The 16246-nt window shown below is 33.3% G+C and overlaps 1 pseudogene; it reads right to left on the bottom strand.

Annotated features, from left to right (window-relative positions):
* Positions 1-940: 940 nt before the first annotated feature.
* Positions 941-16246, bottom strand: part of LOC141539711 (pancreatic alpha-amylase-like) — a 35615-nt pseudogene continuing 20309 nt past the window's right edge.

Below are 16246 nucleotides of genomic sequence, written 5' to 3'. Positions count from 1 at the left end.
CATGTCCTTTGATCCAGTTATATCATTTCTAGACCTGTATCAAAAAAAAAAAAAAAAAAAAAAAAAGAAGAAGAAGAAGAAAAGATCCTTTAGCTATAAAAATAGTTAAAGTAGTTTTTTGTGGTTATAGCAAAAACTTGGAAACTAAAGGATGTCTGTCAATTCATGTCTTTCTACATCTTTTTGAAGTCATCTATTATTTCTTATAGCTCACTTCTTATATTCCATCATATTCATATATCACCACTCATTCAGCCATCCTTCAATTGAGATGTCACATTTGAGGAATATATTTTGTGATATTTTTGACTATTCTCTGTATGTATGAGGCAATTGGGTGGGACTATGGGTAGAGTTCTGGACTTAAAATCAAGAAGGAATGAATTCCAATTTGACTTTACAAAATTACTAATTGGGTGACTGGACAAGTCATTTTATCTCTCTTTGTATCAGTTTCCTTATCTATAAAATGGAGATAATAATACTAAGTCAAAAGGCTCTTGTAAGGATAAAAATTATAGTGTCTTTTGCAAATCTTAAAGCATTAAATAATATGAGCTATTATTATTGAGTTAGATATAGACATGAAGAGATAGTTATTAAATTTACATGAGTCAAATATGGAATGACATCTAAAATATTACTGAAAGAAATAAGCAGAAGCTGAAAGAATACTTGGGAAAAATTCACATTGAGTAAGGATTTATTTGGATTAGATAACCTTTACAATTCTATTTGAGATGCCTATATACTGTTTCATCAAAAGAACCATTCTGCCTGTTGATTATTGTAATAATGTTCCTTTCTAGTGAAAATAGGAATAAATCTGATGTATTTTGCCCCACTAATGAAGTACATGAAATAAAACAAAATAAAATCCTATGTTTTTGAAATGCAAACAATAACACAGGATTCATAATAAACACACAAGTAGTTTTGCTATTCTTTCCATGTCACTTTTAATTGACTCTGATAGAGGAAATAATCATTACATTCTAATTATTACATTAAAATATGTTTTAAATGTCAAGATGTTAGGTTTACTTTGATAATATTTTTACATCATACAGTAGAGAATTTTTAAAAAAAATTAATATAATTTTGTATCTAAGAAGAGAGTATTGACCAATATGGTATTTATTTTTATTTATTGTTTCTGGAAATGCTAGTAATTCAGTTTAGAATCCACATGGATGGCAATAAATGGATCTTCAGCAGTGTTCTTAATATTGAAGTGAGCACGACCATCACCAGAAACATAGATTTTAATTCCTGTACACTTGTTATCAATTTTATCTCCAGAAATGACATCACAGTAGGTTCCAGCAGGAAGACCAGTTTGTAGAGTTACTGATAATTCCCTGTAAAACAAAAGACAAACTACCATTATAAAACAATAATGAGAAATGTGTTTCTAAAAACAAACAAATGTGGCTACCCTAGATGATTATTATTAATATGTCCTATAAATGAATTTGGACAGTCTTCAAATGGACCAAAAAATTTAACGATAGGACAGGATTTCTTAGCTGGTGGTGAATTTTTGAAGATGAAGATTTGAACAAGAGTGGAAACTTCACAAAATGTGTATCTATAAAAGATTTTCATTATGATCTTTTTGATAAATGGGAACATTTCAAATCTATGAACTTGTTCCTTCCATTCAAGAAGGATCTATAATTTAAATTTGATCATTTTTAGCCTTTTTCTTGAGGAAGTAAAAAATATTTTGGATTGAATGGCTAAAAAAACAAGTCTTTGGTGCTTCAATGATTGAGCTCTAAAGTTACCCGGTGAAATTGTACTTTGATGTCGCTGGCCATGTATTAATATGAAAGACAAAAAGCTACAATTTTTGACAAGGCAATAGTACACTTGGTTGAATTTATCCTTCTGTCATTTCAATAAGCAGACTAAAAGACTAAGTGTTGAAGGTGGAAAACTCAGTTGTCAATATGGCAGGTTCATTAATATAGGTCCGTTAAAGGATCTAAAATGCTAAGGTATAACCAGTTAGCCACAAGATCACAAAAACTTTATATGCCCTTTGTAAATTGGTGCTGACAACTTATTCACTCTTAACAAGAGTGTGAGAAATTAGAAGATCTTTTTTACTTGGGATATATTTCCCAAAATTTAAAAATTAACTAAAATATAGAACTTTTCAACTCTACCTGGTATTATCACAACTACTATACTAATCATTACCATTTCCTTTTTTGTCTCTCCTTATTTTGTATAATTTGTAAAAGCTATTCCTACATTCATTTCTTTTGATTCCCTCCCTTTTCCTCTATTCTAATAAGATAATGTATGTGATATGTCAGTTATCAAAGTTACTATTAGCAGGATGATGATGATGATGATGATGATGATGATGATGATGATAATGATGATGATGACGATGATGATGATGACAAAAATGCATCCTTGTTCCCTCAATATTTGCTACCTGTTCAACAAACTTGTTATCTTCCTAAAAGAGCACAACTGGAATATCACAAGGATCTTGGATTTCTTGTCAGCATTATAAATAGTTTTTCCACTGATAATAATAAATTAGAACTGGAAGGGTTTTTTTTTAATTATTTAGCCAAACTTACTCAGTTTTTTAAAAAAATGGATCAAAAAAAGGTCAAAAACCAAAAAGAAATATTTCATATATGTCAAAATATTCATGGAAGCACTTTTGTGGTAGCAAAAAAACTGAAAACAAAGTAAATTCACATACACTGGGGAAAATGCCATAAGAAATGACATGTACGAGGAATTTTGAAAAACAGGAGAAACCCAGTGAAGTTATATAGAATGAGGAAATAATAAACTATATATTTATTGTAATTATTATAAATACAATTATTATAATCATGTAAATACTCTAAAAGCAAGACACACTATGAACAACTTTAACAAGCAGTCTAGGTCTGGGAAATAACGCATTGTACAATTGTACAATCTAGAAGTTATAAAGCATGGTCATCAATGAAAAGAACACATTTCCCATGTCTATGTAGAGAAGTGAGGAACCACTGTATATAATGCTGCATCTACAATTCAATACATTCACTTGTACTGGTCATTGATGCAGTTTTTTTTTTCCTTAGTTATGTATTGTGATTTTTGTGGTGGTTGTTGTTGATATGAGTGATGGCCCTACAGGATGGGAATATTAAAAAATGACTATGATATAAAAACAATAGGGATCAATAAAGCTAATATAAGCTAGATAATTTCAAAAATTTAAGAACAAATATGAAGCTAAAACCTGTTAAAATCATGGGAGTTCTTTTGATAGATTTCAAGAACAAAGAGCAACAAAGCAGAATTTTGAAGATGGATAGTGAGATCTTTCTTAATAACACTCCGTTTGTTGTTTTCAAATATGTGAATTATATAGAAAGGCTAAAAGAGGAATTCCTCCAAGTTAAAAATAATCTGAGGGACAACTAGATGACATAGTGGATATAGCACCAGCTCTGGATTCAGGAAGAGCTGAGTTTAAATTGATCTCAGACACAGCACTCACTAGCTGTGGGATCCTGGGCAAGTCTCTTAAGTCCAACTGCATTTTTAAAAAATGACTTAAGCATGTTCTTCAAGAAGACTTGATTTAGAGAATTTTTTTCTCTCTCCCTTTCTATCATCTTTCCTTCTTTTTCCTTTCTTTACTTGGCAGCACCTATCTAACCCTAGAATAGTATCCTTTAGAATATCAATAAAAGCATCAGATCAGTCAAGAATATATTTAAAAGAACTTTTAAAAAATTCACTGCTACTTACCAGTCATCATTGTTAAATATGATGAATCCTCTATTCCCTCTACCAAAAGCTACCTGGTTACTTCCATTATCCCACCAATTTGTAAAAGGTTGGCCATCAACTACATTACGGAAAATAACATGTTCCTGTAAGCAAAATATACAAAATATTAATAAATGTATTAATTTTAGTATTCTTTCCTCTTCTTTGTGAGAATATATGTTTGTGTGTCTCTGTGGTTATGTAAACAGTTGCATTAGAGACATAAAGTCTTAGTGGAGTTTAAATATTAAAGATTAATGCTGCATTAAAAATTTTGGGATATTTATATATTAGTTGTTAAAGAATATTATCAGGCTAGTACAACTTTGCTTTCCTACCTTATTTGACGCCATCGATGTTCACAAACCCATCATTGCCACAAGTAGTATCTGGATTGATAGTTACTCGCTTAATCATTCCATTTTCATTGGGTGGTCCAACCCAATCATTAATATCCTTAATTTGTCAAACATAGACATGAGTATCAATGATTTTATTTCTTTTGTAATCAACAAATCTTTCCAATAACTTTTCCATTACAAGATTATTTATGTAGTAGTCATTTTCTAAATGTTGAAATTTAAAATACCTTTCCATTTACAAAATATCTTGGCCACCTGAAGCTTGACTCACTCGTGTAAATCCATAAGGATGAGCAAGCATAAATCCAACTCCCATTTTGTACAATCTGGAAGTTATAAAACATGGTCATCAATGAAAGAAGAACAATTTGGAGAAAATTTTTGGAGAATTGGAAAAAATTTAGAGAAAAAAGGATGAGAACTCTACCAACTACCTGGAGTCCAGAAAGTGAGAATGGAAGCTCCTCCAGCTCCATGACCCTCTGATTGTCATGATTATCCACAAAGACAAGTGCTCTGTTTGAAGCATGAAGGCCCAACCTTCTCCCAGTTTCTGACAAAAAAATAGGAGTGTTTTAATTAAGAATCATAGGCAGGCTCTCCTGGTCTTATCTCCCTGTAGGGCACTCTTTAAATAAACAGGAAACTTAATCCAGAATATCCATAGTATACTACAAAGAGAACTGAACTGAGAATCAGAAGAAGTGGGATCAAATTCTGAATTAACCATTTGCTAACAATTTAACCTCCAATGAGTAACCTTATCACTCTCGCTATTAATTTCCATATCAATAAAATGAGTTTGATTCCTCAGGTTTCTTTCAGCTCTAATATTCCAGAGATAATTGAACCCTTGGGTTCTCTCTCTCTCTCTCTCTCTCTCTCTCTCTTTCTCTCTCTCTCCTCTCTCTCTCTCTCTCTTCTCTCTCTCTCTCTCTCTCTCTCTCTCTCTCTCTCTCTCTCTTCTCTCTCTCTCTCTCTCTCTCTTTCTCTCTCTCTCTCTCTCTCTTCTCTCTCTCTCTCTCTCTCTCTCTCTCTCTCTCTCTCTCTATATATATATATATATATATATATATTAGATGCTCATGTAGTATTTATGTACTCTGTGTGAGACTTTGTATAAGAAAAGAATACTGAAGAATCTATATTAATGTCACTTCTAAGCCTCCAACACGTTATTTTTGTACTACAGTGATTTTTAAATGCTCATATTCATGTGATTTTAGTACATCATAATAATAATAAGCAGCCAAATAGAGTTTCATCTTATCATGACTGAATTAAAACCTAGTGATTCTGTCTTAGGGTTCCGAAAGTACATCTTTTTGAACTGACATCTATTTGTAATAAAAATGCCTTAATTGATATCAATGTAGAATTATCCTAATTAATAGTGTGAACATACAAATAAACGCCTAAAACTTTGTTACACATTCAAGAAAAATTCATTGAATAGTAGTGCAAGGGTGAACCCCCCCTTTTCATTTACTTTAAATAAGCCATCTTTTCTCCATTCCACTTGCGTAGAACTGTGCCCAGTTTTGCACCATATTTGAATTCTGTAACCCGACCATTTCCAAAGTAGTCACTGCTTTTAATTGCCTCACCACCTAGATCAATTACCTGTTAGAAATAAGAAAAAGAATATGATTTAGCATAGAAACTCCAAAAATTTAATCATCACATTAGCATTTTATGCCAACAATTCTAGTGCTCCATGCTATTAAAACATTCAAATTAATTTTATTTTAAGAGATGATTTGAATTTTTTCATTCTGTAGGGATGCTATTTAAAAGCATCAAATTATCTAGGCAATTAATATTTTACCCTGTGAAAATGCTGACCCAATCTAGGACTTTATAATAAAGATTAGTTCATAATTGAGACAGCCTATAGAAAACACATATTTAATAAAAATTATCATTTTTTCACAATAAATAAAATTATTGCATGTATATGCTGTCACTCAACTTCTGTTCCCAGCTTTTACACACATTTTATATTATACCTCCTGGTAAATGAATGGTCTGGCTCCTTCAGGGAACCAGCTTGTGTTTAAGTTCTTCAGCTTATCCAGAAATGCCTTCATGTCTCCAGGCCACATATGTTTGGAAGCATCAATTCTGAATCCTGCTACACCAATGTCAATCAGGTGGTTCATATACTCAGCAATCTTGGAACGCACATAATCTTTCTCCAGGGCAAGATCAAGAAGCCCAACCAAACGACAATCTCTAACCTGTACAAACGATGATAGATGTGATACATGGGCAGCAACATCTTTTGCTTCCAGATTTGGAAGTGCTCATTTTAAACACCTGAGGCACAATGTAAGCATGTTTGGCTAGAATAACCTTAAAATTAGTTTTCTTTAGTGTGATAGAGAAAAGAATCCTGACTCCAGATCAGAAGAACTAGGTTCAAATTCTGCTTCTAATGCTTACCATTTGTATGCTCTTGGGCAAGCTATTTCTCCTCCCTGGGCCTTATTTGTCTCATTTATAATATAAGAAGGTTGAATTACATGGTCAAAGTAGTTCCTTTCAATTCTAGATCTTATGATCCTATAATTTCATGTGGACCTGGAGGCAGCTTGGTATTGTGGATAGTGATCTGGGCTTGAAATCAGAAGGGGAAAAAAAAAAAAAGACTATGTTCAAATCCTACCTCTGAGTAAGTTGTATAACTTGTGTCCTTTAGGGAATTCCTCCAAAACACAGAGGGTTGCAATTCTTCTAGGGAGTTCTTTATACTATGAAGTCCAATTCTTTCTTTGCTTTCTTTGAGACAATTGGGGTTAAGTGACTGGTCCAGGGTCACATAACTAGTAAATGTCTGAGGCTGACTCTGATCTCAGGTCCTCCCAACTCCAGGGCAGTGCTCTATTTACTGTGCCACCTAGCTGCCCCCAATAAATATTTTTTTAGCTTTTTATTTTCAAATTATATGTAAAGATAGTTTTCAACATTCATCCTTGCCAAATCTTGTGTTCCAAATTTTTCTCCCTCGTTCCCCTCATCCCCTCCCCTAGACATCAATCAATTCAATATAGATTTAATGTGTGTAATTCTTCTAAACATATTTCCATATTTATCATGATGCATAAGAAAAATCAAAAAGAAAAAAAACGAGAAAGAAAAAAAGCAAGTAAACAACAATAAAAAAGATGAAAATGCTATGTTGTGATCCACATTCAGTCCCTATAATCCTCTTTCTGGATGTAGAATACTCTCTGCAACACAAGATCATTGGAACTGTCTGAATCACCTCATTTTTGAACATAGCCACATCTATCAGAGTTAATTATCACATAATCTTGTTGCTGTATTGTCTTGATTTTACTCACTTCACTTAATATCAGTTCATGTAAGTCTCTCCAGGTCTTTCTGATATCATCCTGCTCATCATTTCTTATAGAAGAATAATATTCCATAACATTTATATTCCATAACTTATTCAGCCATTCTCCAACTGATGAGCATTCATTTATTTTTCACTTCCTCGCCATTATAAAAAGAACTGCTGCAAACATTTTTGCATATGTGAGTCCCTTTCCCTCTTCTATGATCTCTTTGGGATGCAGACCCAGTAAAGACACTGCTGGATCAAAGGCTATGCACAGTTTGATAGCCCTTTGGATACAGTTCCATCCAATAAATATTTTTTATGAATTTCTATATGTGAGGTATTGTGTTACCAAAACACAATAGTCCTCAAGGAATTAATATTCTACTGGGGTAAACAAAAAATGTACATATAAAAGTACATGAAAATTTATTGGAGGAAGGGAGTGGGTTTGAAAACACTAAAAACTGGAGGGACCAGATAATAACTTGTATAAGAGATAATGCCTGAGCTAAATTTGGAAGGCAACTAGAAACTTCAAGATGTGGAATTAAGAAAGAGAGCATCTCAGACAAAGGCAGTGATTGGAAAGAAAATGTCATATACAGGGTATAGCAAACAGGTCAGTATGGCTGGAACATAGAGTAGGTGAGGGTGAGGAATATGCAATCAGTTTGTAATGATAAACTGGAGCAAAAGGGAAAGGGCTTTAAAGGCCAAAAGAAAGATTTGTATTTGATCAGTAAGTAATAGGGAGCCACAGAGATGACTTGAATGAGTGACATGGTCAGACTTGTGATTTAGAAATATCAATTTGGGAGCTATATAGAATATGGATTAAATACTAGAGAGATGGGAAGCAGGAAGACCAAATAAGAGATTAACACAATGGAATCCAGGAGAAGAGGACATTGATATCTATGTACATAAACCACAGAAAAGAAAAGGATAGCTGGGAACATGGATTATGTAAATAAGATAGGGCTGGTAACAAAAATGGGGTTCAGATAAATCATATGTGGTTAATTACCATGAAAAATTTACCTGATAAATGTCATTGTAGTTTTCAACATCCCCACTGTAGCTTTTACATTTACCATCATTAAAATCCCAGGCAGAATATGGAACATCAGGAAAGTCTCTTGATCCAGGATTGAAGTAACTTCCACAGGTGCTACTTGTTCCAGAACTCACACCATTCCCACACATATGATTAACTACAGCATCAACATAAATGCGCACCTGCAAAAACCAAGGTTGGTGTTTGAAACTTGACAGACAGAAAGCCACTGAAAGGACTTGAGCTCTCATTTTTTGAGTCAATGTACTGCACTCCTTCTACTTCAGGATACTAGCTACTTCTCTTCATTATTTAATGAATTATAATGAATGTTAATGCAATTTGACAATTCTATTTCACTTAATTTATAAATCTATCTTCCTAATCTCATATAATTAAGCCATGAAATTCTGTCTTTAGTTTCTGCACATTAAATAATCCAGACTAGTCCTAAAACCAATGGTCACTAATTGTATATAAATAGGGTGTGAATTATTCAAGGGTAAAGTAAACAGAAATAAGAAGAGAATATTTACAATGACTATAAAGGTACAAACAAAATTGTCACTTCTGAAGCAAAGCTAGAGACTGAGGAATTGAATGACGAATTTTAACCTATGAAGGGTGCTTTGGGCATTCCACCAGAACCACTGTGTCAGATGGTTTTGCTTAGCTATTTTTTTATTTTATTTTATTATAACAAAGGGGAAAAGAGGGATGTCACAATCTCCCTACATTATGCACTCACAAGAGTAACAATTTGTATTTGTATTAGGCCTAACAATTAGTACTATTTGATCCTTTCAAACAAGACAGGGTAAACAGTATTATCTTTATTTTATAGACAAGGAAACTAAATCCCAGCAGGATAAGTGATCTGCCCACCATCATCTGGTTAGAAGATAACAATCAGGGTTTAAGAACAAATCTGATTGTAAGTCTATTATATTATGTTGTCTCTTGTAAAAGACCCACATTGAACTCAGAAGAATGAAACAAACAGGAGATATACAACTAAATAAAACTAATAGGATAATAATAATATACCAAGCTAACAATTATATAGCAGTTATTATGTCCCAAGCATTGAGCTAAGCCCTATACAATTTATTCTCTCATTGGATTCTCACAACAAACCAAGGAGGTAGATGTTATTATCAGTCCCATATTACAGATGAGAAAACTGAGGCAAACAAGAGTAAGTGATTAGTCCAAGGTTATACATCTAGTAATTGTCTGAAGCCAGACTTTGATATAAGTCTCTCTGACTCCAGGTCCAGCTCTGTGAGCCACCAGCTGTCAAGGAGATGACAGGTACTATAACGCTTGACAGGACCCATGATTTCTTTTAGCAGCAGAATCTTGAACATTTATTTAGGCAATGAACCTAACTTAATATATTCTTCTTCCTTCCAGTTATAACATAACAAATATTCCTGCAGGGTACACTTCAAGGCAAGGCACTGGAAATGCAAACAGAAAACCAAACAACTCTAATTTCAAGGAGCTAATAATCACCTTTTCAAAAGTTACTACTTTTTTTCCCCAGAACTATTTTCCAAGAGAACAGATTAAACATCTTTTGTTTGTCTTGGGTGAGAATATCCTTATAACCACACACAACCAATCTATCCATTTTGGATAATTTTTTTAAAAGTCAGTTATTTCATTTAATCAGTTTAGCTAAACTGACTAAATTGATTATGAGTGCTTAAGCATATTTGCTGTCCATTGGAGAGAGCCTCTAAGAGGCTCTTTAAAATATTTTAAATATGTATATATGTAATATAAATATAAAATATAATAATAGCCTATCAAAATGTCTATCAACAAATTGGTTATGAGAGCAAAAGCTTTCAAAGTAAAAAAACTTATAATATAACCCCTTTGCTATCTCTTCTGTACATGAAATACAAGTTAATCACCAAGAGTTAGATTATGACTTCTGGTGAATAATGAGTGCAGTGAATTAAACTTCAAGGACTGAAGTTCAATGATGAGCAAAATCTAGTTTTAGTTTAGAACAGAGGTAGTCTTTGAAATTATTCATTTTTTTAAGTTTAATTAACATTTTTCTCTCAGGAAAGCACAGGCCAAATCTACTACATTCTCTCTGGTAAATAAATGAATTCCAAAAAATGATAGCTACTAACTGAATTAGAAAGAGAAAGAGAGAGAGGAGAGAGAGAGAGGAGGAGGAGGAGGAAGAGAAGGAGGAGGAAGAAAAAGAGACAGAGACAGAGATAGGAGAGAAAGGAGAGACAGAGACAGAGAGAGAAGAAAGAGAGACAGAGAGATGGAGAGACAGAGAGAGAGGGAGGACAGAGAGAGAAGAAAGACAGAGACAGAAAAAGAGAAGAAATGAGAGAGAAACAGGGACAGAGACAGAGAGAGACAGAGACAGAGATAGACAGAGAATTAGTTTTTACTGGGTGGAAAAGTTACAAATCTGTTCTGATGGAGGAAATCTCCAATAGCATGAGATCACAGGGACATCAAAATACCATCACAATATTCACAATTTAGATGGAGGGAGCATGCGTGGGAAAGGGAAAGTTAACAATGTAATCTCTTGAACCATGGAATAGGGGTTCTTTATGTTGATTACTGATCCTTTAAATAATGAAACCAATGACCCTTTCTCTGAATGACATTTTAAAGAACCAAAGGAAATTCTAAATTTCAGTTACAGTTTGGTGCAATTTTATGATATCCAAGTTCATGGACCCACTGAAATTAATCAAGAGACCTCTTGGGTATTTGTGGGCCCGAGAATAAAAACCCTTGACTTAAAGAACCACTTAAAGTGGTTATCCACTTACTCCAACATTGTTGCATCTCTTCACCATGTCTCTAAATTCATCTTCATTTCCAGACCGTGTGCATATCTTGTAGCTAACTGGCTGGTATCTTTCCCACCAAGGTCTTGAAGGGTTATTGATCACTACATTCTCATTTGGAGGTGAGATCTACATTTTAGGAAGAGTAAAGGGTTAGTAACACATAGATCATATTTTGTGCTATCTTTATAAATGTTTCAAAATCCACTGACATAATGAATTATCATATAGTATTAGATTTAAACAAGAGTTTATTTAGATAGAAATCCTTTTTTTTTTTTTTTTTTGCACTATAACTGTCTTGAAAAGTCCTTTTATATTCATTAACTTGTAATCATAGATTTAGAAAAGCCATAGTATACAATTACCCACAGATAAGAAATCTAAAACATAAAGCTTCAAACTGACTTGGACCAACCTTACAAAGGCAGTAAGCAGCAAAATAAAGATTTAAACTCAGATCCTTTAACACTTGGTCCAGTGCTTTTAGGGTAGTTAGTTGGCATAGTAGATAAAGCATTGGACTTGAAGTCAGGAAAACTCACTTCCCTGAGTTAAAATGTGGCCTCAGACACTTATAAGCTACATGAACCTGGTCAAGTCACTTAACTCTGCCTCAGTAAAAAGAGCTAAAAAAGGAAATAGTAAACTACTCCAATATCTTTGTATTCCCCCCAAAAAAAATTGGGGTCATAAAGAGTCAGACATGACAGAACAACTACCAGTGAATTTGCCTCTGTTTGTTAAGATGGTAATTAATAATGATAGATAACATTTATAAATACTTTATAAAGTTTGCAAATCACTTCACAAATATTAACTCTTATTATCACAACAATCACAGGAAGTAGGTAATATAATAAAAGCCACTGTTATTATCCCCATTCTACAGATGAGGGACTGAGGCACACAGAGGTTAAAGAATTTGCCCATAATCACACACTTAGTGTCTGAGATGTATTTGAACTCAGGACTTCATGATTTCAGGTCCCAGACTCTATACACTGCACAGCCTACTTGTTACAACTGCAGGATTACCTCAAGATCTTTTGGGACAACCCCTTCATTTTATTCTCTTTTCGTTGTACTTACAAGTATAAATTAAAGTTATTTTTGTGCCTAGAACATGAACATCAAATAAATTTTGAAGTGCACATACCTGAACACCCCCGAAGCCATTGGGAGCTAGGTAACGCTCACATTCGAGAGCAATGTCATCCCAGCGCCATTCAAATAAGTGGACAATAGATGTTCGACCAGGTACAGTATGGGGATCATACTGTGCCCAGCAGACCCCAAGGACTGAAAGCAACAGCAAGAGCCTCATTTTGCTTTGAAGTAGATAGTACTCTTTTCAGCAACTATTTATACTCCTATAAAAAACAAACTAGCAAATATTAATTTGAATGGATAGTTCTTGGAACACAGACTTATTTGTATTCTGAAAAAGATTACAAGTAAGGCAAAATTCAACAGGTGAAAATAGTCTGTAAAATTTCCCAGGACCATAACCACAAATAACCTTTTAGGACTTAATGTTTTCTTTTTCAGAGAATATTAGATATACCAAGCATCTGGAACTTTAATTTATGCTGACAATATTAATCCATCTGTTATTTAATTTGGATCAGACCTTATTTTTAAGATCTTTCATTCACAAAAGAAAAATAACAGTTAATGTCAATTGAGAATATTACATACTAATTAATAAATGCTTTAGTATGTAAACTATTCAATCTTGTATTTTTTTTTGCCAAAAATTTACTCTTATTTAATGTTTTTGATCCAAATCTGATATTTTCCCAGAATTGAACATATATGAATTGAATGAAAAGATCATACTCTTTCTAATTTAAAAATTCTAACACAGATATCTATATAAATAGTTTCTTTTAATTTTCTTAGAACAAATCTTAAAAGCCATATGGCCATCTTATTCAATCTCTACCTGTAAAATATTGCTTGTTGTAGGATTTCATGAAGAACTGTCTAAAAGTTTCGTCATATAAGTGGATAAGTGGTTGGATAGATATTAATGGATAATTCTACAATGACAAATTGCAAACTATTAATATGCACATAAAAGATTTTCCCATATAACTAATAAGACAAACAAATCAAAATGAATCTCAGGTTTCATGTCACATCCAACTAACTGACCAAGAGACAAATTATGGAAACAATGAGTGATGAAACGGTTGTCTAAAGATAGGAACATAAAACACTGTTTGATGGAACTATGAATTGATCCAACTATTCCAAAAAGACTGCTTTTTAAAAAATATAATTAGGACATCCATAATCTTTGTCCCAAATATTTTCACTCCTAGACATACATACACCATAGGAAAATCAAAGCTATGGGTTCATTACTAATAATTATCTGGTCCTTAGTCAAATTACCATCTATCTAATTCCAAGTTTTCTCAATTTGAGACCACTGATAATATTCTACATATTTTATATAATTGTTGAGAGAAAAGTACTTAACTTAATGACACTTTTTAAAGTAATAACTGGAGTAGGATATTACCATCTTATCATTTAAAGGAAATTATATTATGATAATAAGGTATCCTTGGTGACCATTGGGTACAATTTTTTTTTTATTTAACAGGTGAGGAAATTGAAATCCTGAGTATTTAAGTAATTTACCAGAAATCACACTCCTATCAAGAAGCAAAATTAAGATTTAAATCTAAGTTTTCTGACTTCAAATTCAAGGTTTTTTCCACCTTCCTACATGACCTCCCAAATTATTTGGGTTTGGTATTGAATGGTTCCAGTTGCATTTGGAAAGATTAAAAGAGCAGAGAACCACACTTATCTAGGATCATAAGAAGTGTCTGAATAAGTCATCATACTCAGATCTTCTTGTCTTCAAGACCCATAACCTCCGGAGTATATGAAATGTTAAGGCATTTCAAACCTAATTTTTAAAACTATGCACCTATCAATGAGAGTCTAATGATGGGGAAATTGCTTGAGTTGGGAGGTTCTGAACTACCATAGGGCTAAAACCAGTCCAATGTTGATGGATCAACAAGTGAAGAGTATAAATCACATGTAACATGTGTAGCATGATCTGGGTACCCTAGAAAGTTCATTATAATTGTTTTACTTATAAAATTAGTGTTTTATTTTACTCTTTTAACAATCTGGTCATACATTCTTTTCTTGTTCTTTTTTTTTCTAATCCTCGCTACTGAGTAAAAGATTTGCTAGATGCAAAGGATTTATATAGTGCAAAACACTTTACAATTATTATTTGATCTTCATAATAGTCCTGTGAGATAGATGTCATTATCATCCCTATTTACAGATGAGGAAAGAGCAGAGAAAGCTTAAGTGAATTGTTCAGTATTACATAGCTGGTGTTAGAGGCAGACTTTGAACTTAGATCTCAGAAACTCCAAGTCCAATGCTCTATCCATCTTCACTACTCCATCTTCCAACCTCTACACAATTTTTTCCCTAAAGTAGCATATGCACTTCTAAATATTTCTAAATGTGCAGAAATCTCTAAAATCTACTTGTTTAAGAGAAAGGAGGAAGAACAAGGAGGCTAGCAGGTAGGCCTCTTTAATATTTTCATTCTTCAATGTCTGATAAACCACAATACGTTTTTGAAACCATTAAGCTATTATCTCCTTATCTAGAATAGAAAAAAAGGGACATTAAAGGCCATTTATGTCCAAACCCCTAGTTTCTAGATGAAATGAGAGCAGTAAGGGGTAGGACCTGCACCACAATATTTATCATCTTCCTATTAATCAAGGATCTCTCTCACTTTTAACTGTCATGGACTTTTTAAGAAAGGAGTGTCACTCTCTAATGTATCCTTAAATAAGGAAGATAAAGACAGTCCAGCTGGTGGGTCTGATGATTTTAGATGAGGATACTGAAATGCCAGAGTTTAAGTGACTTGCCCAAGATAACAGAGTCCAAAAATGGCAGAGTCAAAATTCATACCAGGTTCTTTTGACTCCAAATGCAGGCACAAATTCAATCACAAAATGCTATGTTGATGAAAAGAAAAGGGGAACTCTTTTTTTTTTTTTAATGAAAGAAAAATTGAGTAGAGTGGCAAAGGATTCCAACTTGGGAGGTGAGTTGGAACCAGTAAAATTCAGTACCCTTAAAGAATTTGAAATTTCATTCTAATAAAACTGTATTGATAATGATGAGAGATGACATTTATATCCTTTAAGACTGGCAAAATATATATTATTTCATTTGATCCTCACAATTGTGTGAGACAAGTACTCTTATTATCCTCATTTTAAAGATTAGAAAAATGAGTTTGTTAGAAGTTAAATAACTTTTCCAGGGTCACAGTGCAAGTGTATAAGTAAGTCATCAAATTCAACTTCTTGTCTCTAAGATCTAAAATCTCTGGGGGCAAATGCTAAGGCATTTCAAACTTAGTTATGTATTACCAAACACATAGAACATAGTTGACATATACTGTTGACATATACTGGTAACTCCTACCACATGGGAACCTGGGAATCTGAAAACAGAGGATTGCTTGAGTTTGGGTTCTTAGCTGCCCCTCAAACCAATCCACTGTTTGCTCCAGATCCAGACATCAATGTAGTGAACCCCCAAGAATACAGTCTCCAGAGTGTCTAAGGAAAAGCACATAAATATCACGAAAAACAAATGAAGATCGAAACCCTCCTTACATATTAATAGATCTAGACACCAATGTGGCGAGTCCCCAAAAGAATAGAGTCTTCAGGCTGTCTAAGGAGAAACACACAAGTACCATGAACAAATGAAGATCGAAACCCTCCTTACATATTAACATTAGGATGTGGCTGGTGAATGGCTG

The sequence above is a fragment of the Sminthopsis crassicaudata genome, chromosome 4 (genome assembly GCF_048593235.1).
Source record: "Sminthopsis crassicaudata isolate SCR6 chromosome 4, ASM4859323v1, whole genome shotgun sequence".
NCBI classification, from domain to species: Eukaryota; Metazoa; Chordata; class Mammalia; order Dasyuromorphia; family Dasyuridae; genus Sminthopsis; species Sminthopsis crassicaudata.
The sequence above is the reverse complement of the archived record's forward strand: the minus strand, read 5'-3'. Positions and strand labels throughout refer to the sequence as shown.